Source organism: Arachis stenosperma, chromosome 10 (genome assembly GCF_014773155.1).
Source record: "Arachis stenosperma cultivar V10309 chromosome 10, arast.V10309.gnm1.PFL2, whole genome shotgun sequence".
Lineage (NCBI taxonomy): Eukaryota > Viridiplantae > Streptophyta > Magnoliopsida > Fabales > Fabaceae > Arachis > Arachis stenosperma.
In genome coordinates, this window is record NC_080386.1 from 14,839,762 (window position 1) to 14,864,958 (window position 25,197).

The following is a 25,197-nucleotide window of genomic DNA, read 5'->3' on the forward strand; positions in this document are numbered from 1 at the left end:
TTAGAGTATGAGTTATACCTGGGTGCTCCAGTGTATTTATAGTGGTTGGTCGTGATCTTCCCTGGATAAGATATTCTTATCTTATCTTATCTTTGGGAGTCTTATCTCTATCTTTTGTGGAACCGCCTTTCCTAGGCCTTTTTCGGCCTTTAGGTTTTGGGCTTCGTTCCTTTTGATGGGCCTTCTTCTTTATTTGTCCGAGGTCCGACCTTAGGCGTGGGCCTTTGGGACGAGGTCGGACCTTCTGCGAACTTCCCGAGTTAGGAGAGCTCGGTCAGGGTATGAACAGATACCATTCTGGGCGTTTAACGCCAGGATGGCACTAGGGGGAAGATTTTGTTTTTCAAATCAATTTTTTTTCAAGTTTTCAAAGTTTTTCAAAATCAAATCTTTTTCAAATCATATCCTTTCAATCGAATGTTTTCAAAATCAATTTCTTTCCTTTTTCAAAGATACTTACTAACAATTAATGATTTGATTGAACATCTCAAGTTTGTTGCCTTTTCTGTTGAGAAAGGTTTAATGTTTGAATCATATCTTTTCTTGTTAGGCAAGTCATTAATTTTTAAGATCATATCTTTTAAAATTGTTTTCAAATCATATCTTTTAAAAATTGTTTTCAAATCATATCTTTTAAAATTGTTTTCAATCATATCTTCTTAACCACATCTTTTTCAAATTAGTTTTCAATCAAATCTTTTTAATTTCTAATTTCAAAATCTTTTTCAAAAATCACTTGATTTCTTTCCCACTCTTATTTTCGAAAATCAAGTAGTGTTTTTCAAAATGTTTTCAAACTTTTTAACTTAATTTTCGAAAATTCTCTTCCCTCCTTCCCACATCCTTCTATTTATGGAGTATCACTCCTTCTTAATGCACAATTCGAACTCCATCTAATTAAAGTTCGAATTCTTCTCCTTCTTCTTTCTTCTATTTTTCTTTCCCTCTGACACCTCAAGGAATCTCTATACTGTGACATAGAGGATTCCATACTTCCTTGTTCTCTTCTCTTTCATATGAGCAGGAACAAAGACAAAGGCATTCTTGTTGAAGCTGACCCTGAACCTGAAAGGACCTTGAAGCGAAAGCTAAGAGAAGCTAAGGCACAACTCTCTGTTGAGGACCTGACCGAATTCTTCAAAGAAGAAGAACCCATGGCAGCCAAAAACAACAACAATGCCAACAATGCAAGGAAGGTGCTGGGTGACTTTACTGCACCTACTCCCGACTTCTATGGGAGAAGCATCTCTATCCCTGCCATTGGAGCAAACAACTTTGAGCTTAAGCCTCAATTAGTTTCTCTAATGCAACAGAATTGCAAGTTCCATGGACTTCCATTGGAAGATCCTCATCAGTTTTTAGCTGAGTTCTTGCAAATCTGTGACACAGTCAAGACTAATGGGGTTGACCCTGAGGTCTACAGACTAATGCTATTCCCTTTTGCTGTAAGAGACAGGGCTAGGACATGGTTGGACTCTCAACCTAAGGAAAGCCTGGACTCTTGGGAAAAGCTAGTCAATGCCTTCTTGGCAAAGTTCTTTCCACCTCAAAAACTGAGTAAGCTTAGAGTGGAAGTCCAAACCTTCAGACAGAAGGATGGAGAATCCCTCTATGAAGCTTGGGAAAGATACAAACAACTAATCAGAAAATGTCCTTCTGACATGCTTTCTGAATGGAGCATCATAGGTATTTTCTATGATGGTCTATCTGAACTGTCCAAGATGTCTTTGGATAGCTCTGCTGGAGGATCTCTTCATCTGAAGAAGACGCCTACAGAAGCTCAAGAGCTCATTGAAATGGTTGCAAATAACCAATTCATGTACACTTCTGAAAGGAATCCTGTGAACAATGGGCCAAGTCAGAAGAAAGGAGTTCTTGAGATTGATGCTCTGAATTCCATACTGGCTCAGAACAAGATATTGACTCAACAAGTCAATTTGATTTCTCAAAGTCTGTCTGGAATGCAAAATGCACGAGGCAGTACTAAGGATGCTTCATCTGAAGAAGAAGCTTATGATCCTGAAAACCCTTCAATGGAAGAGGTGAATTACCTAGGAGAACCCTATGGAAACACCTATAATTCTTCATGGAGAAATCACCCAAATTTCTCATGGAAGAATCAAGAGAGACCTCAACAAGGTTTCAACAACAATAATGGTGGAAGAAACAGGTTTAGCAATGGCAAGCCTTTTCCATCATCTTCTCAGCAACAGACAGAGAATTCTAAGCAGAGCCCCTCTGACTTAGCAACCATGGTCTCTGATCTAATCAAAACCACTCAAAGTTTCATGGCTGAAACAAGGTCTTCCATTAGGAATTTGGAGGCACAAGTGGGACAGCTGAGCAAGAAAGTTACTGAACTCCCTCCTAGTACTCTCCCAAGCAATACAGAAGAAAATCCAAAAGGAGAGTGCAAGGCCATTAACATGGCCGAATTTGGAGAGGAAGAAGAGGCAGTGAACGCCACTGAGGAAGACCTCAATGGGCGTGCACTAACCTCCAATGAGTTCCCCAATGAGGAACCATGGGAATCTGAGGCTCAAAATGAGACCATAGAGATTCCATTGGACTTACTTCTGCCTTTCATGAGCTCTGATGAGTATTCCTCCTCTGAAGAGGATGAGTATGTCACTGAAGAGCAAGTTGCTAAATACCTTGGAGCAATCATGAAGCTAAATGACAAGTTATTTGGAAATGAGACTTGGGAGGATGAACCTCCTTTGCTCACCAAAGAACTGGATGACTTGTCTAGGCAGAAATTACCTCAAAAGAGACAAGATCCTGGGAAGTTTTCCATACCTTGTACCATAGGCACCATGACCTTCAAGAAGGCCCTGTGTGACTTAGGGTCAAGTGTAAACCTCATGCCTCTCTCTGTAATGGAGAAGCTAGGGATCTTTGAGGTACAAGCTGCAAGAATCTCACTAGAGATGGCAGACAACTCAAGAAAACAAGCTCATGGACTTGTAGAGAATGTTTTGGTAAAAGTTGAAGACCATTACATCCCTACTGATTTCATAGTCCTAGAGACTGGAAAGTGCATGGATGAAACCATCATCCTTGGCAGACCCTTCCTAGCCACAGCAAAGGCTGTGATTGATGTTGATGGAGGTGAACTGATCATTCAAGTGAATGAAGAATCCTTTGTGTTTAAGGCTCAAGGATATCCCTCTGTCACCATGGAGAAGAAGCATGAAGAGCTTCTCTCAAATCAGAGTCAAACAGAGCCCCCACAGTCAAACTCTAAGTTTGGTGTTGGGAGGCCACAACCAAACTCTAAAGTTTGGTGTTGAACCCCCACATTCAAACTCTAAGTTTGGTGTTGGGAGGTTCCAACATTGCTCTGAGTATCTGTGAGGCTCCATGAAAGCCCTCTGTCAAGCTACTGACATTAAAGAAGCGCTTGTTGGGAGGCAACGCAATGATTATATTTTATATATTTTCTTTTGTTATTTTATGTCTTTTGTAGGTTGATGATCATAAGAAGTCACAAAATCAATTAAAAAAGCAAAAACAGAATGAAAAACAGGAAGAAAAACAGCACACCCTGGAGGAAGAATTCACTGGCGTTTAAACGCCAGTGAGGCTAGCAGTTGGGCGTTTAACGCCCAGTCTGGCACCATTCTGGGCGTTTAACGCCAGAAAGGGGCACCAGACTGGCGTTAAACGCCAGAAAAGGGCAAGAACCTGGCGTTAAACGCCAGGAATGGGCACCAGCCCGGCGTTTAACGCCAGAAATGGCTCAAAACGTGATTTTGAGTGCCATTTGGTGCAGGGATGACTTTTCCTTGACACTTCAGGATCTGTGGACCCCACAGGATCCCCACAAACCCCACCAACCTCACCCTTCAAATTCAAACCACTTTCCCTCCCAAACCCACCCATAATGGCCGAACCTCATCTCCCCCCTCTCCTATATAAACCCTTCTTCACCCCTTCATTTTCACACAACCTAAACACCACTTCTCCCCCTCCTTGGCCGAATACATAAGCCACCCCCTTCTTCCTCATTTCTTCTTCTTCTACTCTCTTCTTTCTTCTTTTGCTCGAGGACGAGCAAACCTTTTAAGTTTGGTGTGGTAAAAGCATTGCTTTTTGTTTTTCCATAACCATTTATGGCATCCAAGGCCGGAGAAACCTCTAGAAAGAGGAAAGGGAAGGCAAAAGCTTCCACCTCCGAGTCATGGGAGATAGATAGATTCATCTCAAGGGTGCATCAAGACCACTTCTATGAAGTTGTGGCCTTGAAGAAGGTGATCCCCGAGGTCCCCTTTTCACTCAAAAAGGGTGAATATCCGGAGATCCGCCATGAGATCCGAAGAAGAGGTTGGGAAGTTCTTACCAACCCCATTCAACAAGTCGGAATCTTGATGGTTCAAGAGTTCTATGCCAATGCATGGATCACCAAGAACCATGATCAAAGTGTGAACCCGGATCCAAAGAATTATCTTACTATGGTTCGGGGGAAATACTTGGATTTTAGTCCGGAAAATGTAAGGTTAGCATTCAACTTGCCTATGATGCAAGGAGATGAACATCCTTACTGATGAGCGGATGATTTGTATACTTTTTGGCATTGTTTTTAGTATGTTTTTGATATGATCTAGTTAGTTTTTATTATATTTTTATTAGTTTTTAATTAAATTTCACTTTTCTGGACTTTACTATGAGTTTGTGTGTTTTTCTGTGATTTCAGGTATTTTCTGGCTGAAATTGAGGGACCTGAGCAAAAATCTGATCCAGAGACTCAAAAGGACTGCAGATGCTGTTGGATTCTGACCTCCCTGCACTCGAAGTGGATTTTCTGGAGCTACAGAAGCCCAATTGGCGCGCTCTCAACGGCGTTGGAAAGTAGACATCCTGGGCTTTCCAGCAATATATAATAGTTCATACTTTGCCCAAAATTTGATGGCCCAAACCGGCGTTCAAAGTCACCCTCAGAATTCCCAGCGTTAAACGCCGGAACTGGCACCTAATTGGGAGTTAAACGCCCAAACTGGCATAAAAGCTGGAGTTAAACGCCAGGAAGAGTCTCTACACGAAAAATGCTTCATTGCTCAGCCCAAGCACACACCAAGTGGGCCCGGAAGTGGATTTTTATGTCATTTACTCATCTTTGTACACCTTAGGCTACTAGTTTCTATAAGTAGGACCTTTTACTATTGTATTTATCATCTAGGAATCTTGGTAGCTATCTTTGAGTTTTATGCTATCTTAGATCATTGGGAGGCTGGCCATTCGGCCATGCCTAGACCTTGTTCTTATGTATTTTCAACGGTGGAGTTTCTACACACCATAGATTAAGGTGTGGAGCTCTGCTGTACCTCGAGTATTAATGCAATTACTATTGTTCTTCCATTCAATTCCGCTTGTTCTTTTACCAAGATATCACTTGTTCTTCGACCTGATGAAGGTGATGATTGACGCCCATCACCCTTCTCACCTATGAACAAGGTGACTGACAACCACTCTTGTTCTACAAGCATCTGAGGCTTAGTGAATATCTCTTGGATTTCTGATTGCACGATGCATGGTTGATCGCCTGACAACCGAGTGCTCGCCTGACAAACGAGCCAGCCATTCCGTGAGATCAGAGTCTTCGTGGTATAGGCAAGAACTGATGGCAGCATTCAAGAGAATCCGGAAGGTCTAACCTTGTCTGTGGTATTCTGAGTAGGATTCAATGATTGAATGACTGTGACGTGCTTCAAACCTGTAACCTACTGGGCGTTAGTGACAGACGCAAAAGAGTTATTCTATTCCGGTAGGGGAGGGAACCAAACCGGTGATTGGCAGCACTGTGACAGAGTGTGTGCATTAGCTTTCACTGCGCGGATGGGAGGTAGCTGCTGACAACAGTGAGACCCTACACGAGCTTGCCATGGAAAGGAGTAAGAAAGGATTGGATGAAGGCATTAGGAAAGCAGAGAGACGGTAGGGAAGGCATCTTCATACACTTGTCTGAAGCTCTTACACCAATGATATACATAAGTATCTCTATCCTTATCTTCTATGTTATTTTCGTTCATCATCATATATATTTGAGTTTGCCTGACTAAGATTTACAAGATGACCATAGCTTGCTTCAATACTAACAATCTCCGTGGGATCGACTCTTACTCACGTAAGGTTTATTACTTGGACGACCCAGTGCACTTGCTGGTTAGTTGTGTGAAGTTGTGTAATGCCATGGTATTGAGCCACCAAGTTCTTGGAGCCATTACCGGGGATTATTTGAGTTGTGAAAAAGTATTGTTCACAATTTCGCGCACCAAGTTTTTGGCGCCGTTGCCGGGGATTGTTCAAGTTTTGAGCAAGCTTTTGGTAACATCAGTGCCAAGATCCGGCAACAACATCAAGTTCTTGGTGTTATTGCCCGGGATTGTTTAGGCTGGACAACTGACGGTTCATCTTGTTGCTTAGATTAGGTATTATTTTTTTCGAAATTCTTGAAGATGAATTCTAGAGTTTCATGATGATTTGTTGAAATCTGGCTGGCTGAGAAGCCATGTCTAATCTCATTGGACCGAGGTTTCAACTTATCACCACAAGAACTTGTTGATTTCTTATCAATCTTGCTTTTGGAGCAGTGATTTGCTAAGGCTTGGCTGGCCTCTGGCCATGTCTAGTGTTTTGGACCGAAGCTTTCTTTGAAAGCTTGGCTGGCTGTGAAGCCATGTCTAATTCCTGGACCGGGAGTCTTAGACTAGCATTGCACTGATTCCTGGAATTCTCACTAAGAATTTTGATGTTTTCACTTAATTTTCGAAAAAAAAAAAATTACAAAATCATAAAAAGACCAAAAATATTTGATGTTTCTTGCTTAAGTTTAGTGTCTCATCCTAAGTTTGGTGTCAAATGCATGTTTTTGTTATAATTTTCGAATCCATGCATATATTTCTTTGTTTTGATCTTTGAATTCTATTGACTTGAAGCATTTTGTGTGTCTCATATTCATTCTCATATTGTTAGTGTCAGTAGTATACAAACTGCTAAGTTTGGTGTCTTGCATGCATTGTTAATTGATTCCTTTTGCATTTTGATTATTAAAAATCCAAAAATATTTTTAATTTGTGTCTTTTCAAGTCAATGATACAAAGAATTGAAGATTCAGAACATACTGCAGAGGAATTACACAGAAAAAGCTGAGCATTCAAAAATGCCCAGTGAAGAAGGCAGACTGGCGTTTAAACGCCAGCCAGGGCACCTGGTTGGGCGTTTAACGCCCAAAGAGGTAGCACTTTGGGCGTTAAACGCCAGAATGTATACCATTCTAGGCGTTTAACGCCAGGATGGTGCTAGGGGGAAAATTTTGTTTTCAAATCAATTTTTTTAGTTTTCAAAATCAAATCTTTTTCAAATCAAATCTTTTCAATCAAATTTTCAAAATCAATTTCTTTCCTTTTTAAAGATACTTACTAAAATTAATGATTTGATTGAACATCTCAAAAATTGTTGCCTTTTCTGTTGAGGAAGGTTTTATGTTTGAATCATATCTTTTCTTGTTAGGCAAGTCATTAATTTTTAAAATCATATCTTTTCAAAGTGTTCTCAAATCATATCTTTTAAAATTGTTTTCAAATCATATCTTCTCAATCACATCTTTTTAAAACCATAACTTTTCAATTAAATCTTTTTAACCACATCTTTTTCAAATTAGTTTTCAATCAAATCTTTTTAATTTCTAATTTCAAAATCTTTTTCAAAAATCACTTGATTTCTTTTCCACTTTGATTTTCGAAAATCAATTAATGTTTTTCAAAAATGTTTTCAAAATATTTTAATGAATTTTCGAAAATTCTCTTCCCTCCTTCCCACATCCTTCTATTTATGGAGTACCACTCCTTCTAAATGCACAATTCGAACCTTATCTAATTAAAGTTTGAATTCTTCTTCTCCTTCTTCTTTCTATTTCTTTTTTTCCTCTGACATTTCAAGGAATCTCTATACTGTGACATAGAGAATTCCACACTTTCTGTTTCTCTTCTCTTTCATATGAGCAGGAGCAGAGACAAAGGCATTCTTGTTGAAGCTGACCCTGAACCTGAGAGGACCTTGAAGCGAAAGCTAAGAGAAGCCAAGGCACAACTCTCTTTAGAGGACCTGACCGAATTCTTCAAGGAAGAAGAACGCATGGCAGCCGAAAACAACAACAATGCCAACAATGCAAGGAAGGTGCTGGGTGACTTTACTGCACCTACTCCTGATTTCTATGGGAGAAGCATCTCTATCCCTGCCATTGGAGCAAACAACTTTGAGCTTAAGCCTCAATTAGTTTCTCTAATGCAACAGAATTGCAAGTTTCATGGACTTCCAATGGAAGATCCTCATCAGTTTTTAGCTGAGTTCTTGCAAATCTGTGACACAGTCAAGACTAATGGGGTTAACCCTGAGGTCTATAGACTGATGCTATTCCCTTTTGCTGTAAGAGACAGAGCTAGAATATGGTTGGATTCTCAACCTAAAGAAGCCTGGACTCTTGGGAAAAGATAGTCAATGCCTTCTTGGCAAAGTTCTTTCCACCACAAAGATGGAGTAAGCTTAGAGTGGAAGTCCAAACCTTCAGACAGAAGGATGGAGAATCCCTCTATGAAGCTTGGGAAAGATACAACAATTAATCAGAAGATGTCCCTCAGACATGCTTTCTGAATGGAGCATCATAGGTATTTTCTATGATGGTCTCTCTGAACTATCCAAGATGTCTTTGGATAGCTCTGCTGGAGGATCTCTTCATCTGAAGAAGACGCCTACAGAGGCTCAAGAGCTAATTGAGATGGTTGCAAATAACCAATTCATGTACACTTCTGAAAGGAATCCTGTGAACATGGGACTAGTCAGAAGAAAGGAGTTCTTGAAATTGACACTCTGAATGCCATTTTGGCTCAGAATAAAATATGACTCAACAAGTCAATCTGATTTCTCAAAGTCTGTCTGAAATGCAAAATGCACCAAACAGTACTAAGGATGCTTCATCTGAGGAAGAAGCTTATGATCCTGAGAACCCTTCCATGGAAGAGGTGAATTACCTGGAGAACCCTATGGTAACACCTAATTCTTCATGGAGAAATCACCCAAATCTCTCATGGAAGAATCAAGAGAGACCTCAACAAGGTTTCAATAATAATGGTGGAAGAAACAGGTTTAACAATGGTAAACCTTTTCCATCTTCTCAGCAACAGACAGAGAGCTCTAAGCAGAATACCTCTGACTTAGCAACCATGGTCTCTGATCTAATCAAAACCACTCAAAGTTTCATGACTGAAACTAGATCCTCCATTAGGAATTTGGAAGGACAAGTGGGTCAGCTGAGCAAGAAAATTACTGAACTTCCCCAAGCACTCTCCCAAGTAACACTGAAAAAATCCAAAAGGAGAGTGCAAAGCCATAAATATGGCCGAATTCTGGGAGGAAGAAGAGGCAGTGAACGCCACTGAGGAAGGCCTCACTGGACGTCCACTGGCCTCCAATGAGTTCCCCAATGAGGAACCTTGGGAATCTGAGGCTCAAACTGAGACCATAGAGATTCCCTTGGACTTACTACTGCCTTTCATGAGCTCTGATGAGTATTCTTCCTCTGAAGAGGATGAGTATGTCACTGAAGAGCAAGTTGCTAAATACCTTGGAGCAATCATGAAACTAAATGACAGGTTATTTGGAAATGAGACTTGGGAGGATGAACCCCCTTTGCTCACCAAAGAACTGGATAACTTGTCTAGGCAGCAATTGCCTCAAAAGAGGCAAGATCCTGGGAAGTTTTCTATACCTTGTACCATAGGCACCATGACCTTCAAGAAGGCCCTGTGTGACTTGGGGTCAAGTGTAAACCTCATGCCCCTCTCTGTAATGGAGAAATTGGGGATCTTTGAGGTGTAAGCTGCAAAAATCCCACTAGAGATGGCAGACAACTCAAGAAAACAAGCCTATGGACTTGTAGAGGATGTTCTGGTTAAGGTTGAAGACCATTACATTCCTACTGATTTCATAGTCCTAGAGATTGGGAAGTGCATGGATGAATCCATCATCCTTGGCAGACCCTTCCTAGCCACAGCAAAGGCTGTGATTGATGTTGATAGAGGAGAGTTGATCATTCAAGTGAATGAAGAATCCTTGGTGTTTAAGGCCCAAGGATATCCCTCTGTCATCATGGAGAAGAAGCATGAAGAGCTTCTCTCAAAACAGAGCCAAACAGAGCACCCACAGTCAAACTCTAAGTTTGGTGTTGGGAGGCCACAACCAAACTCTAAGTTTGGTGTTGAACCCCCACATTCAAACTCTAAGTTTGGTGTTGGGAGGTTCCAACACGGTTCTGAGCATTTCTGAGGCTCCATGAGAGTCCTCTGTCAAGCTAATGACATTAAAGAAGCGCTTGTTGGGAGGCAACCCAATGTTTTATAGTTAACTATTTTCTTTTGTTATTTTATCTTTTTGTAGGTTGATGATCATAAGAAGTCACAAAAACAATGAAAAAAGCAAAAATAGAATGAAAAACAGGAAGAAAAACAGCACACCCTGGAGAAGAAGAAGCTGGCGTTCAAACGCCAGTAATGCTAGCTGTTGGGCGTTTAACGCCCAGTCTGGCACCATTCTGGGCGTTTAACGCCAGAAAGGGGCACCAGACTGGCGTTAAACGCCAGTAAAGGGCAACAACCTGGCGTTAAACGCCAGGAATGGGCACCAGCCCGGCGTTTAACGCCAGAAATAGCTCAAAACGTGATTTTGAGCAACATTTGGTGCAGGGATGACTTTTCCTTGACACCACAGGATCTGTGGACCCCACAGGACCCCACCATCACTCTCTCTCTTCTTCCCCCATTCACCAATCACCTCAATACCTCTTCCCCAAAAACCCTTCACCCATCAAATCCCATCTTTCTCTTCACCACTCACATCCATCCTTCATAAAACCCCACCAACCTCACCCTTCAAATTCAAACCACTTTCCCTCCCAAACCCACCCTCAAATGGCCGAACCCTCATCCCCCTCTTTCCTATATAAACCCCTCTTTACCCCTTCATTTTCCCACTACCTAAACACCACTTCTCCCCCTCCTTGGCCGAATACAAAGCCATCTCCCTCTCCTCCATTTCTTCTTCTTCTACTCTCTTCTTTCTTCTTTTGCTCGAGGACGAGCAAACCTTTTAAGTTTGGTGTGGTAAAAGCATTGCTTTTTGTTTTTCCATGACCATTTATGGCATCCAAGGCCGGAGAAACCTCTAGAAAGAGGAAAGGGAAGGCAAAAGCTTTCACCTCCAAGTCATGGGAGATGGATAGATTCATCTCAAGGGTGCATCAAGACCACTTCTATGAAGTTGTGGCCATGAAGAAGGGTCAACTTTGATCAAAAGGTTGGACCAAGTCCTCATAGATATCTGTGAAGAGGACACCCAATGGAAGAGAAATTCAAGAGGCAAGCCGGTTCAATTAAGAAGGCATGACCTCAAACCCGTGGCTAGAGGATGGTTAGAGTTCATACAACGCTCAATCATTCCCACTAGCAACCGGTCCGAAGTTACCATAGACCGGGCCATCATGATCCATAGCATCATGATTGGAGAAGAAATAGAAGTTCATGAGGTTATAGCCCAAGAACTCTACAAGGTGGCGGACAAGACCTCCACTTTGGCAAGGTTAGCCTTTCCTCACCTCATTTGTCACCTCTGTTATTCAGTTGGAGTTGACATAGAGGGAGACATCACCATTGATGAGGATAAGCCCATTACCAAGAAAAGGATGGAGCACACAAGAGACCCCTCTCATCATGAGATCCCTGAGATACCTCAAGGGATGCACTTTTCTCCACAAAACTATTGGGAGCAACTAAACACCTCCCTAGGAGAATTGAGTTCCAACATGGGACAACTAAGGGTGGAGCATCAAGAACACTCCATTCTCCTCCATGAAATTAGAGAAGACCAAAGAATCATGAGGGAGGAGCAACAAAGACAAGGAAGAGACATTGAGGAGCTCAAGCACTCCATAGGATCTTCAAGAGCAAGAAAGAGCCGCCATCACTAAGGTGGACCCGTTCCTTGATTTCCTTGTTCTTTATTCTTCTGTTTTTCGATTTTTTATGCTTTATGTTATCCATGTTTGTGTCTTGTGATCATTAGTGTCTTAGTGTCTATGCCTTAAAGTTATGAATGTCCTATGAATCCATCACCTTTCTTGAATAAAAATGTGCTAATTGAAAAAGGAAGAATTGCATGAATTTTGAATTTTATAATAGTTTAATTATTTTGATGTGGTGGCAATATTTTTGTTCTCTGAATGTATGCTTAAACAGTGCATATGTATCTTGAATTTGTGGTTCATGAATGTTGGCTCTTGAAAGAATGATGAAAAAGGAGACATGTTACTGAGGATCTGAAAAATCATTAAAAATGATTCTTGAAGCAAGAAAAAGCAAACGAAAAAAAAAATTTCGAAAAAAAAAAAAAAAAAAGAGAAAAAGAAAGAAATAAAGTTGTGATCCAAGGCAAATAAGAGTGTGCTTAAGAACCCTGGACACCTCTAATTGGGGACTTTAGCAAAGCTAAGTCACAATCTGAAAAGGTTCACCCAATTATGTGTCTGTGGCATGTATGTATCCGGTGGTAATACTGGAAAGACAGAGTGCTTTGGGCCACAGCCAAGACTCAATAAATAGCTATGTTCAGGAATCATCATACTTTACTAGGAGAATCATTAACACTATCTGGATTCTAAGTTCCTAAAGAAGCCAACCATTCTGAATTTCAAAGGATAGATTGAGATGCCAAAACTGTTCAGAGGCAAAAAGTTAAAAGCCCCGCTCATCTAATTAATACTGATCTTCACAGATGTTTTTGGAATTCATTGCATATTCTCTTCCTTTTATCTTATTTGATTTTCAGTTGCTTGGGGACAAGCAACAATTTAAGTTTGGTGTTGACAAAAACTTGGTGCGCGAAATTGTGAACAATACTTTTTCACAACTCAAATAATCCCCGGTAATGGCTCCAAGAACTTGGTGGCTCAATACCATGGCATTACACAACTTCGCACAACTAACCAGCAAGTGCACTGGGTCGTCCAAGTAATAAACCTTACGTGAGTAAGGGTCGATCCCACGGAGATTGTTAGTATTGAAGCAAGCTATGGTCATCTTGTAAATCTTAGTCAGGCAAACTCAAATATATATGATGATGAACGAAAATAACATAGAAGATAAGGATAGAGATACTTATGTATATCATTGGTGTAAGAGCTTCAGACAAGTGTATGAAGATGCCTTCCCTACCGTCTCTCTGCTTTCCTAATGCCTTCATCCAATCCTTTCTTACTCCTTTCCATGGCAAGCTCGTGTAGGGTCTCACTGTTGTCAGCAGCTACCTCCCATCCGCGCAGTGAAAGCTAATGCACACACTCTGTCACAGTGCTGCCAATCACCGGTTTGGTTCCCTCCCCTACCGGAATAGAATAACTCTTTTGCGTCTGTCACTAACGCCCAGTAGGTTACAGGTTTGAAGCACGTCACAGTCATTCAATCATTGAATCCTACTCAGAATACCACAGACAAGGTTAGACCTTCCGGATTCTCTTGAATGCTGCCATCAGTTCTTGCCTATACCACGAAGACTCTGATCTCACGGAATGGCTGGCTCGTTTGTCAGGCGAGCACTCGGTTGTCAGGCGATCAACCATGCATCGTGCAATCAGAAATCCAAGAGATATTCACTAAGCCTCAGATGCTTGTAGAACAAGAGTGGTTGTCAGTCACCTTGTTCATAGGTGATAAGGGTGATGGGCGTCAATCATCACCTTCATCAGGTCGAAGAACAAGTGATATCTTGGTAAAAGAACAAGCGGAATTGAATGGAAGAACAATAGTAATTGCATTAATACTCGAGGTACAGCAGAGCTCCACACCTTAATCTATGGTGTGTAGAAACTCCACCGTTGAAAATACATAAGAACAAGGTCTAGGCATGGCCGAATGGCCAGCCTCCCAATGATCTAAGATAGCATAAAACTCAAAGATAGCTACCAAGATGTCCCAAGATTCCTAGATGATAAATACAATAGTAAAAGGTCCTACTTATAGAAACTAGTAGCCTAAGGTGTACAAAGATGAGTAAATGACATAAAAATCCACTTCCGGGCCCACTTGGTGTGTGCTTGGGCTGAGCAATGAAGCATTTTTCGTGTAGAGACTCTTCCTGGCATTTAACTCCAGCTTTTATGCCAGTTTGGGCGTTTAACTCCCAGTTAGGTGCCAGTTCCGGCGTTTAACGCTGGGAATTCTGAGGGTGACTTTGAAAGCCGGTTTGGGCCATCAAATCTTGGGCAAAGTATGGACTATTATATATTGCTGGAAAGCCCAGGATGTCTACTTTCCAACGCCGTTGAGAGCGCGCCAATTGGGCTTCTGTAGCTCCAGAAAATCCACTTCGAGTGCAGGGAGGTCAGAATCCAACAGCATCTGCAGTCCTTTTGAGTCTCTGGATCAGATTTTTGCTCAGGTCCCTCAATTTCAGCCAGAAAATACCTGAAATCACAGAAAAACACACAAACTCATAGTAAAGTCCAGAAAAGTGAAATTTAATTAAAAACTAATAAAAATATAATAAAAACTAACTAGATCATATCAAAAACATACTAAAAACAATGCCAAAAAGTATACAAATCATCCGCTCATCACTTACACTAGAAGGGTCAACTTTAATCAAAGGTTGGACCAAGTCCTCACAGTCATATGTGAAGAGGGCGCACAATGGAAGAGAGATTCAAGAGGAAAGCCGGTTCAATTGAGAAGGCATGACCTCAAGCCCGTGGCTAGAGGATGGTTGGAGTTTATCCAACACTCAATCATTCCCACTAGCAACCAGTCCGAAGTTACTCTAGACCGGGCCATCATGATTGGAGAAGAAGTGGAAGTTCATGAGGTTATAGCCCAAGAACTCTATAAAGTGGCGGACAAGTCTTCCACCTTGGCAAGGCTAGCCTTTCCTCATCTCATTTGTCACCTCTGTTATTCAGTTGGAGTTGACATAGAAGGAGATATCCCCATTGATGAGGACAAGCCCATTACTAAGAAAAGGATGGAGCAAACAAGAGACCCCTCTCATCATGAGACCCCTGAGATACCTCAAGGGATGCACTTTCCTCCACAAAACTATTGGGAGCAAATTAACACCTCCCTAGGAGAATTGAGTTCCAACATGGGACAACTAAGGGTGGAGCACCAAGAGCATTCCATTCTCCTCCATGAAATTAGAGAAGATCAAAGAATCATGAGAGAGGAGCAACAAAGACAAGGAAGAGACATTGAGGAGCTCAAGCACTCCATAAGACCTTCAAGAGGAAGAACAAGCCGCCATCACTAAGGTGGACCCGTTCTTTAATCTCCTTGTTCTTTATTTTCTTGTTTTTCGAATTTTAGTGCTTATGTTTATCTATGTTTGTGTATTATGATCATTAGTGTCTTAGTGTCTATGCCTTAAAGTTATGAATGTCCTATGAATCCATCACCTTACTTAAGAATTGTTCTTAATTGAAAAAGAAAAGAATTGCATGAAGTTTGAATTTTATAACAGTTTAATTATTTTGATGTGGTGGCAACACTTTTGTTCTATGAATGTATGCTTGAACAGTGCATATGTCTTTTGAATTTGTGGTTCATGAATGTTGGCTCTTGAAAGAATGATGAAAAAGGAGACATGTTACTGAGGATCTGAAAAATCATAAAAATGATTCTTGAAGCAAGAAAAAGCAGTGAATACAAAAAAAAAAAGAGAAAAAAAAAAGAAGAAGCGAAAAAAAAACGAAAAAGAAAGAGAAAAAGGAAGAAAAAGAAAGAAATAAAGTTGTGATCCAAGGCAATAAGAGTGTGCTTAAGAACCTTGGACACCTCTAATTGGGGAATTTAGCAAAGCTGAGTCACAATCTGAAAAGGTTCACCCAATTATGTGTCTGTGGCATGTATGTATCCGGTGGTAATACTGGAAGACAGAGTGCTTTGGGCCACAGCCAAGACTCAATAAGTAGCTGTGTTCAAGAATCATCATACTTAACTAGGAGAATCAATAACACTATCTGGATTCTGAGTTCCTAAAGAAGCCAATCATTCTGAGTTCCAAAGGATAAAGTGAGATGCCAAAACTATTCAGAGGCAAAAAGCTAAAAGCCCCGCTCATCTAATTAATACTGATCTTCATAGATGTTTTTGGAGTTCATTGCATATTCTCTTCTTTTTATCCTATTTGATCTTTAGTTGCTTGGGGACAAGCAACAATTTAAGTTTGGTGTTGTGATGAGCGGATAATTTGTACGCTTTTTGGCATTGTTTTTAGTATGTTTTTGGTAGTTTTAGTTGAGTTCTTAGTGTATTTTTATTAGTTTTTAGCTAAAATTCACTTTTCTGGACTTTACTATGAGTTTGTGTGTTTTTCTGTGATTTCAGGTATTTTCTGGCTGAAAATGAGGGATCTGAGCAAAAATCTGATCCAGAGACTCAAAAGGACTGCAGATGCTGTTGGATTCTGACCTCCCTGCACTTGAAGTGGATTTTCTGGAGCTACAGAAGCCCAATTGGCGCGCTCTCAACGGCGTTGGAAAGTAGACATCCTGGGCTTTTCAGCAATATATGATAGTCCATACTTTGCCCAAGATTTGATGGCCCAAACCGGCGTTCAAAGTCACCCTCAGGAATTCCAGCGTTAAACGCCGGAACTGGCACCCAAATGGGAGTTAAACGCCCAAACTGGCATAAAAGCTGGCGTTTAACTCCAAGGAGAGTCTCTACACGAAAATGCTTCATTGCTCAGCCCAAGCACACACCAAGTGGGCCCGGAAGTGGATTTTTATGTCATTTACTCATCTATGTACACCTTAGGCTACTAGTTTTCTATAAGTAGGACCTTTTACTATTGTATTAGGGAGCTTTTTGATCATGTTTTTATGATTGAACTCACTTTGGGAGGCTGGCCATTCGGCCATGCCTAGACCTTGTTCTTATGTATTTTCAACGGTGGAGTTTCTACACACCATAGATTAAGGTGTGGAGCTCTGCTGTACCTCGGGTATTAATGCAATTACTATTGTTCTTCTATTCAATTCCGCTTGTTCTTTGTCCAAGATATCACTTGTTCTTCAACTTGATGAATGTGATGATCCGTGACACTCATCATCATTCTCACTCATGAACAAGGTGACTGACAACCACTTTTGTTCTACAAGCAATCAAGGCTCTAGTGAATATCTCTTGGATTCCTGATACACGATGCATGGTTGATCGCCTGACAAACGAGTGCTCGCCTGACAAACGAGCCAGCCATTCCGTGAGATCAGAGTCTTCGTGGTATAGGCGAGAACTGATGGCGGCATTCAAGAGAATCCGGAAGGTCTAACCTTGTCTGTGGTATTCTGAGTAGGATTCAATGATTGAATGACTGTGACGTGCTTCAAACTCCTAGCAGGCGGGGCGTTAGTGACAGACGCAAAAGAATCGATGGATTTTATTCCGGCCTGACCGAGAACCGACAGCTGATTAGCCATATGCTGTGACAGAGCATAGGAACATTTTCACTGAGAGGATGGGAGGTAGCCACTGACAACGGTGAAACCCTACATGAGCTTGCCATGGAAAGGAGTAAGAAAGGATTGGATGAAGACAGTAGGAAAGCAGAGAGACGGAAGGGAAGGCATCTTCATACGCTTATCTGAAGCTCCCACCAATGATATACATAAGTATCTCTATCTTTATCTTTATGCTTTATTCATTTATCACTATACCCATTTGAGTCTGCCTGACTGAGATTTACAAGGTGACCATAGCTTGCTTCATACCAACAATCTCCGTGGGATCGACCCTTACTCACGTAAGGTATTACTTGGACGACCCAGTGCACTTGCTGGTTAGTTGTGCGAAGTTGTAGTGACCACAATTTCGTGCACCATATATTCTCTTCTTTTTTTCCTATTTTGATTTTCAGTTGCTTGGGGACAAGCAACAATTTAAGTTTGGTGTTGTGATGAGCGGATAATTTGTACGCTTTTTGGCATTGTTTTTAGTATGTTTTTAGTATAATCTAGTTAGTTTTTAGTATGTTTTTATTAGTTTTTAGTTAAAATTCACTTTTCTGGACTTTACTATGAGTTTGTGTGTTTTTCTGTGATTTCAGGTATTTTCTGGCTGAAATTGAGGGTCCTGAGCAAAAATCTTATTCAGAGACTGAAAAGGACTGGAGATGCTGTTGGATTCTGACCTCCCTGCACTCGAAGTGGATTTTCTGGAGCTACAGAAGCCCAATTGGCGCGCTCTCAACGGAATTGGAAAGTAGACATCCTGGGCTTTCCATCAATGCATAATAGTCCATACTTTGCCCGAGATTTGATGGCCCAAACAGGCGTGGCAAATCAGCCTCAGAATTTCCAGCGTTTAACGCTGGAACTGGCATAAAACTTGGAGTTAAACGCCCAAACTGGCATAAAAGCTGGCGTTTAACTCCAGAAAAGGTCTCTACACATGAAAGCTTCAATGCTCAGCCCAAGCACACACCAAGTGGGCCCGGGAGTGGATTTTTCTGTCATTTACTCATTTCTGTAAAACCTTAGGTTACTAGTTCACTATTAATAGGATCTTTTGACATTGTATCTGTACCTAATGACACTTTACACGTTTCTTTGTGTACTTCTTACAGCATGAGTCTCTAAACCCCATGGTTGGGGGTGAGGAACTCTGCTGTGTCTTGATGGATTAATGCAATTTCTACTGTTTCTTATTCAATCATGCTTGCTTCCATTCTAAGATATCACTTGCTCTTAACCCGGATGAATGTGATGATCCGTGACACTCATCATCATTCTCAACTATGAACGTGTGCCTGACAACCACCTCCGTTCTATCTTAGATTAAGTAGATATCTCTTGGATTCTTTAATCAGAATCTTCGTGGTATAAGCTAGAACTGATGGCGGCATTCAAGAGAATCCGGAAGGTCTAAACCTTGTCTGTGGTATTCTGAGTAGGATTCAATGATTGAATGACTAAGACGAACTTCAAACTCCTGAGGGCGGGGCGTTAGTGACAGACGCAAAAGAATCATTGGATTCTATTCCGGCCTGATTGAGAACCGACAGATGGATAGCCGTGCCGTGACAGGGTGCGTTGAACATTTCCACTGAGAGGATGGGAGGTAGCCATTGACAACGGTGAAACCCTACATACAGCTTGCCATGGAAGGAGCCTTGCGTGTTTAATGAAGAAGACAGTAGGAAAGCAGGGATTCAGAAGACGGAGCATCTCCAAAACCTCAACCTATTCTCCATCACTGCATAACAAGTACTTATTTCATGTTCTTGTGCTTTTCACAATCAATCCTGATAATTTCTGATATCCTGACTAAGATTTACAAGATAACCATAGCTTGCTTCAAGCCGACAATCTCCGTGGGATCGACCCTTACTCACGTAAGGTATTACTTGGACGACCCAGTGCACTTGCTGGTTAGTTGTGCGGGGTTGCAAAAGTGTGATTGCAATTTCGTGCACCACTAGGCATGGATCAAAGGAGCAAGGAAGGAAGCATGCAAGTGGAGAGAAGCACAAAAAGCCAAAGAATTGATCTCGGCCAAGGACGCGCACGCACAGAAGACGCTCGTGCGCACCTCGCGAAATCGGCCAGGGATGCGTACGCGTACCGTGCGCGTTCGCGCCGATGGCCGCATGTGATTTTTAAATAGAACTCGTACTCAGCAATTTTTGGGAAGCTGTGGGGCCCAGTTACAACCAATTTTGGCGCCAAAGTACTTTAAAGGATCAAGGATTGAAGGGGGGCATCATCCTATCACTTTTTGCATTCTAGCTTGGTTTAGTTCATTCATTCACATTAGGATTAGTTTAGAGGTAGTTTCTAGAGAGAGAAGCTCTCACTTCTCTCTAGAATTAGGATTAGGTTAAGGTTAATCTCTCCTCTTAGATTTAGGTTTAATTCATGCTTTGATTTACTATTCCCTTATCAATTCTTACTCCTCTCTTCTCCCTCTCTCTAGTTTGTACTTTAACCATTGTAATTCTTCACTTTGTTGTGGATATACTCTTGTTCTCTTTATTTTCTTTTAATAATGCAATTTGAGATTATTCATGATAATTGTGATTTCCTTGATTGTTGTTGTTAATTCTTTGCATTCAATTGTTGTTAGAATCCATTCTTGTTGTGATTTACCATACTTTTCTTTTGTACCTTCCAAGTGTTTGATGAAATGCTTGGGAGGATGTTAGAGTAAAATTTTATATTCTTGGCTTGGGAAGGTAACTTAGGACTCTTGAGTTACTAATGTCCAAGTGATTGATAGTTGATAGCCATTGACTCTAGCCTTCATCAATTCTATTAGTGGAAAGCTAGGATTTATGGATTTGGATTGATATAACTCACTTGACTTTTCTTTGCTACTTGTTAGAGGATGACTTAGTGAGATCGATCCTTGCCAATATCATAATTGTGGCTAGTGATAATGATAGAGGTCCTTGATCATCAAACCTTATCAAGACCGTTTTGTTAATAAAATTTTATTACCATTTACTTTTCATGTTTCCCATCTAAAACCCCAAAATATACAAGTCCTTAACCAATAACAAGAACACTACCTTGCAAGTCCTTTGAGAGACGACCCGAGGATTAAATACTTCGGTTTATAGATTTTAGGGATTTGTAATTGTGACAAATAAATTTTTGTATGAAAGGATTATTGTTGGTTTAGAGACTATACTTTACAACGAGATTTCATTGGTGAAATTCTAAACCGTCAAAAATCCAAAAAGGTTGTGCGATTTTGTCTCTACTGCCACGATACCAATATGTCCTACCAACCAATTTCCCTCTCCATCAAAATCCTCAGGTGTGTCCTATCCTATACAAAATTTTTTGAATTATAATTCTTTTTCTAAAAAACACTGCAGTTTTCTTGCCTCTCTCCAGATAGAACAAGAGCCAATAGCCTCTATTTTTCTCTCAAGCAGTTAGAGATGAGCGTTGGCACGAAGCGACGTCCCAAGAAATTCGTGCACTTCAACTCAATGACACGTGGAAGCTCACAACTCTTCCCCAGGAAAGAAAGCACATGGGTGTAAGTGGGTTTAAAAAATTAAATATAATTCTGACGGGACAATAGAGAGGTTCAAAGCAAGACTGGTAATTTTGGAAAATAATAAAGTGAAAGGCTTGAACTACAATGAAACGTTTTCTCCAGTGGTAAAGATGGTAACAATTCGCACAACACTCACAGTGGCAGTAGCCCAGGATTGAGAACTCCACCAAATGGATGTCCACAATGCATTTCTTCATGGAAAACTTGATGAGGACATTTACATGAAGCTTCCTCCTGATTTTCAAGTGCCTCAACAAGGACTGGTCTGTAAAATTCAGAAATCTCTCTACGGACTGTAGCAGGCCCCACGTTGCTGGTTTGTAAAATTTTCATTTGTCCTCCTTTGATATGGTTTTAAGCAATTCCCAAAGGATCATTCCTTGTTTAGCCTTCGCCATAATAGCATGCAATTGATAATTTTGGTATATGTTGATGACCTTGTAATTGCATAAAATAATGGTGCTGCAATTCAACGTTTCGAAGAGTATTTACACATATGTTTTCACATAAAAGATTTAGGCTGACTGGAATACTTCTTGGAATTTGAGGTTGCCAGATCTTCAACTGGAATCTTTCTGTGCCAAAGAAAATATGTTTTGGATATAATCACCGAAATAGGACTTCTAGGTGCTAAGCCTGTAGCAACACCGTGCAAAGAGAATCATTGATTGGGGTCAACTGCAGGTTCTCTTTTATCCGATCCTAGCATATGTCGTTGGCTTGTTAGAAGACTGATTTATTTATGTTTTACTCGGCCTAATCTAGCCTACGGTGTTCACATGTTATCCCAGTTCATGCAAAATCCACGCATCGAACACTGGCAAGCTACTTTATGTGTTGTACGCTATTTAAAGGGACACCTTGGGCAAAAAATTCTTCTTCCACGAGAGAATGATTTGCAGCCCTATGAATGGTGTGACTCCGATTGGGCTAGTTGTTTATTCACTCGCAAGTCAATCACAGGCTTGTTCATCCAGCTTGGTAACTCACCAATATCTTGAAAAACTCAGAAACAACAGACAGTGTTTGCCTCCTCTGCTGACAATGAATATCGTTCAATGGCTTAGACAACAAAAGAATTGAAGTGGATTAAAGATATACTCTCATCTCTATACGTGCCTCATCATGTACCTATTCATCTCTATTGCGACAGTTAAGCAGCTTTTCACATTACTAAAAATTCAGTTTTTCATAAACGCACGAAGCATATTGAAGTAGATTGTCATATTGTTCGGGATGAGATCGTGCACCAATGCCTCCTTCCATCTTATGTTCCCACTCATACTCAGTTGGCCGACCTTTTTACTAAAACTCTTGGTGCCAAAAAGTTTAAGGAAATATTGGTCAAGTTGGACATTGAAGACTTGCATGCTCCACCTTGAAGAGGGTATTAATGGATATTTAGATATACGTAGAAATATTATATCAATAATATTTTTATAATTATGTATAGATACAGTACTTGTAACGACTCAATTTCCAGTACGTCATGATCATACTATCGATTTTTTTTTAGAAAAAAAAACTTTTACTTTATAAAAATATTTGCGAGGAGAGCTAATTAAACTTAAGCAAGCCGTCACATGGAATTAAATAAAACATAAATAAGGCCAGGATTACATATAACCATCACACACACACACACACACACACACACACACACACACACACACACACACATATCGTAAGTTAGCATACAATTAGGCAAACCAATACAATTAAGCAAACCCAAACAATTTAAACATATGCAAATGATGTATGCCTGCCCTATGGCCGATGATATCATCTGTCTGTTACAAAGCCAACCCGACATATCTTGGTAGCTAACCATTGGACAGTCCCTGCGAGCGGGCATCCCCAAGCTGAAAATCATAAACAATTAAAATAAAATATCCATGGGGGAGAGCTCATCCGGAAAGGTCTAAGTGTCCGGCCATATCTTACAATACAGGGTCAACAGAATCTCGGATCTCAACCTGGAGCAAATGGAGCCGACCCATTGCATCAACCCAAGGAAATCCAAAACTCAGATAATTTCTCAAATACCAAGTTATTCTCGACTGGGAGTAAGTGGAGGCTAACCACTGCATCTACCCCAGGAATCTCAAACCAAATCTGGAGCAAGTGGAACAATGCCACTGCATCTACCCAGGCAGGTATATCTCACCACATCCCGGAGCAAGTGGAATCACTCCACTACATCTACCCAGGCAGATGTATCACAATCAGAATCATATTCAATATTATTTCATAATCATAATCAATCTCATCATCGATCTCATTCTCAATCTCATATTCAATCTCATTTGCAATCTCATATTCAATAGTATTAAACTCGCCTATTATCATCCTTCATCATCATATTTAATTACCATTCAACATCACGATCACTTTCTCAGTCTCAAGCATAACCTTCAAACTCACACTCCTATTCCCAAACCCTGGAATTTATAATTAATTTACTTCTTAGTATCCCTAGCTAATTAACCAAATCTCTTCTCATTATTATAAAAACCAAATAAGTTAAAATCATAAATCAACCAAGTAATAGAAATCTGATTCTCTTTGAAATCCTTTAAAACATTTAAAACTTGTCTCTTTTAACAATTAATTCAAATCAAACTCAGTTTTTGAAATCATACCCAAACCAGTCCCAAATTCGTAGAAAAATTTCGGTAGCACCTCCTCTAAAAATCGAAGTTTGCCACCTATCACGGGTCTTTTCTTTTCAATCCCAACTCAACAAAAACAAACCTTTTAATTCAACATTTTCAAATCTGGCGTTTAATGACCAATCATTATCGGTTTAAATCAAAGAAAACTAAAATCCAAATATTCAATCCATTTTACCAAAAAGCCAGAAATCAACCAATTCGATAACAATGCAACATATCAATCTCGATAGAAAATCATTCACATCACAGGCATTAATCCATTTGCATTAATCTACTAAACTTATCAGGTATTCAAACCCCAAAACATTTTCTTATTAAAACAAACCCCTACCTCAAAAGTTGAATCTCTTTTTATTCTTAATTCGCGGCAGCAACCTCATTATCTTCCAGGCAATATCAATGACGACAATCAAGGTTCACAGCAACGATGACTTATCTGACATAATCGGGATTAACGCGGAGTTGATATTAAGTGGAATTAAAATAAAATCTGTGATAGAATATTGCGATAAACAGGAACGGAACCAAATAGTCTCATTGCGAGAAATGAAGCAGGATGACATCGCATCGGCTTTTATTTTAATCATACAATTTCTAAAACTCAACCCTGGGATTTCAAGGCTAGAATAACTCACTGCGGCTAAAGAGAAAATGACGCAACGAAGCAGCAGCAGCTTCGGCAACTACCTCAAGTGACGGCGGCGGCCCGAATCTCAAATGACAGCAACTGTAATAGCCAAGCAGTGACAACAAGGTTCCAAGAATTCAAAAAAAATGAAAAATAGAAGCAAGTACGCCCTTACCGGCAGTGGATCCTCGCAACAGAAACTTGGAAACGCGATCGACAGTGACGGCGACAGCTAGGCAATGACAGAGTTCTGGTAGAGCTTGTTGTCCTCTCTATCTCTAGCACATTTTGTTCCTTATAGTGACGGCGGCCCAGCAGTTGTGGTGGTAGGACGCGGCAGCACGGTTCAGTGGAGGCGAGGGCAACAAGACGGGACGACAGTGGCGGCTCTTCCTCCCCTGCACGCGCGCTCTCTTCTCCATTCCGTGGCTATGGTTCGCGGCTTCCTCTCCTTTAACGGTGACACGATGGCGCGGCGGTAGTGATGCCCACCGGCGTCGTCCTTCCTCTTCCCTTTTCTCTTCCTATTTCTCTTTTCCCCCTTCATCCTCCCTTATTTCTGCGTGTGTGCATATATAATTGGAAAAAGGGGGTGATGATTGGATTTTTGACGGTTTAGAATTTCACCAATGAAATATCGCTGTAAAGTATAGTCTCTAAACCAACAATAATCCTTTCATACAAAAATTTGTTTGTCACAAGTACAAACCCCTAAAATCTATAAACCGAAGTATTTAAACTTCGGGTCATTTCTCAAAGGACTTGCAGGATAGTGTTCTTGTTATCGGTT

General features: G+C 40.7%; 2 non-coding genes across 2 annotated transcripts; both read right to left on the reverse strand.

Annotated features, from left to right (window-relative positions):
* Nucleotides 1-1,559: 1,559 nt before the first annotated feature.
* LOC130958742 (small nucleolar RNA R71) lies at nt 1,560-1,667 on the reverse strand. Its single transcript, XR_009077848.1, has one exon. It is a non-coding gene; the product is annotated as a small nucleolar RNA R71 (small nucleolar RNA).
* Nucleotides 1,668-8,537: 6,870 nt separating this feature from the next.
* Nucleotides 8,538-8,644, reverse strand: LOC130959159 (small nucleolar RNA R71). The gene has a single exon (XR_009078254.1). It is a non-coding gene; the product is annotated as a small nucleolar RNA R71 (small nucleolar RNA).
* Between the last annotated feature and the right edge of the window lie 16,553 nt (nt 8,645-25,197).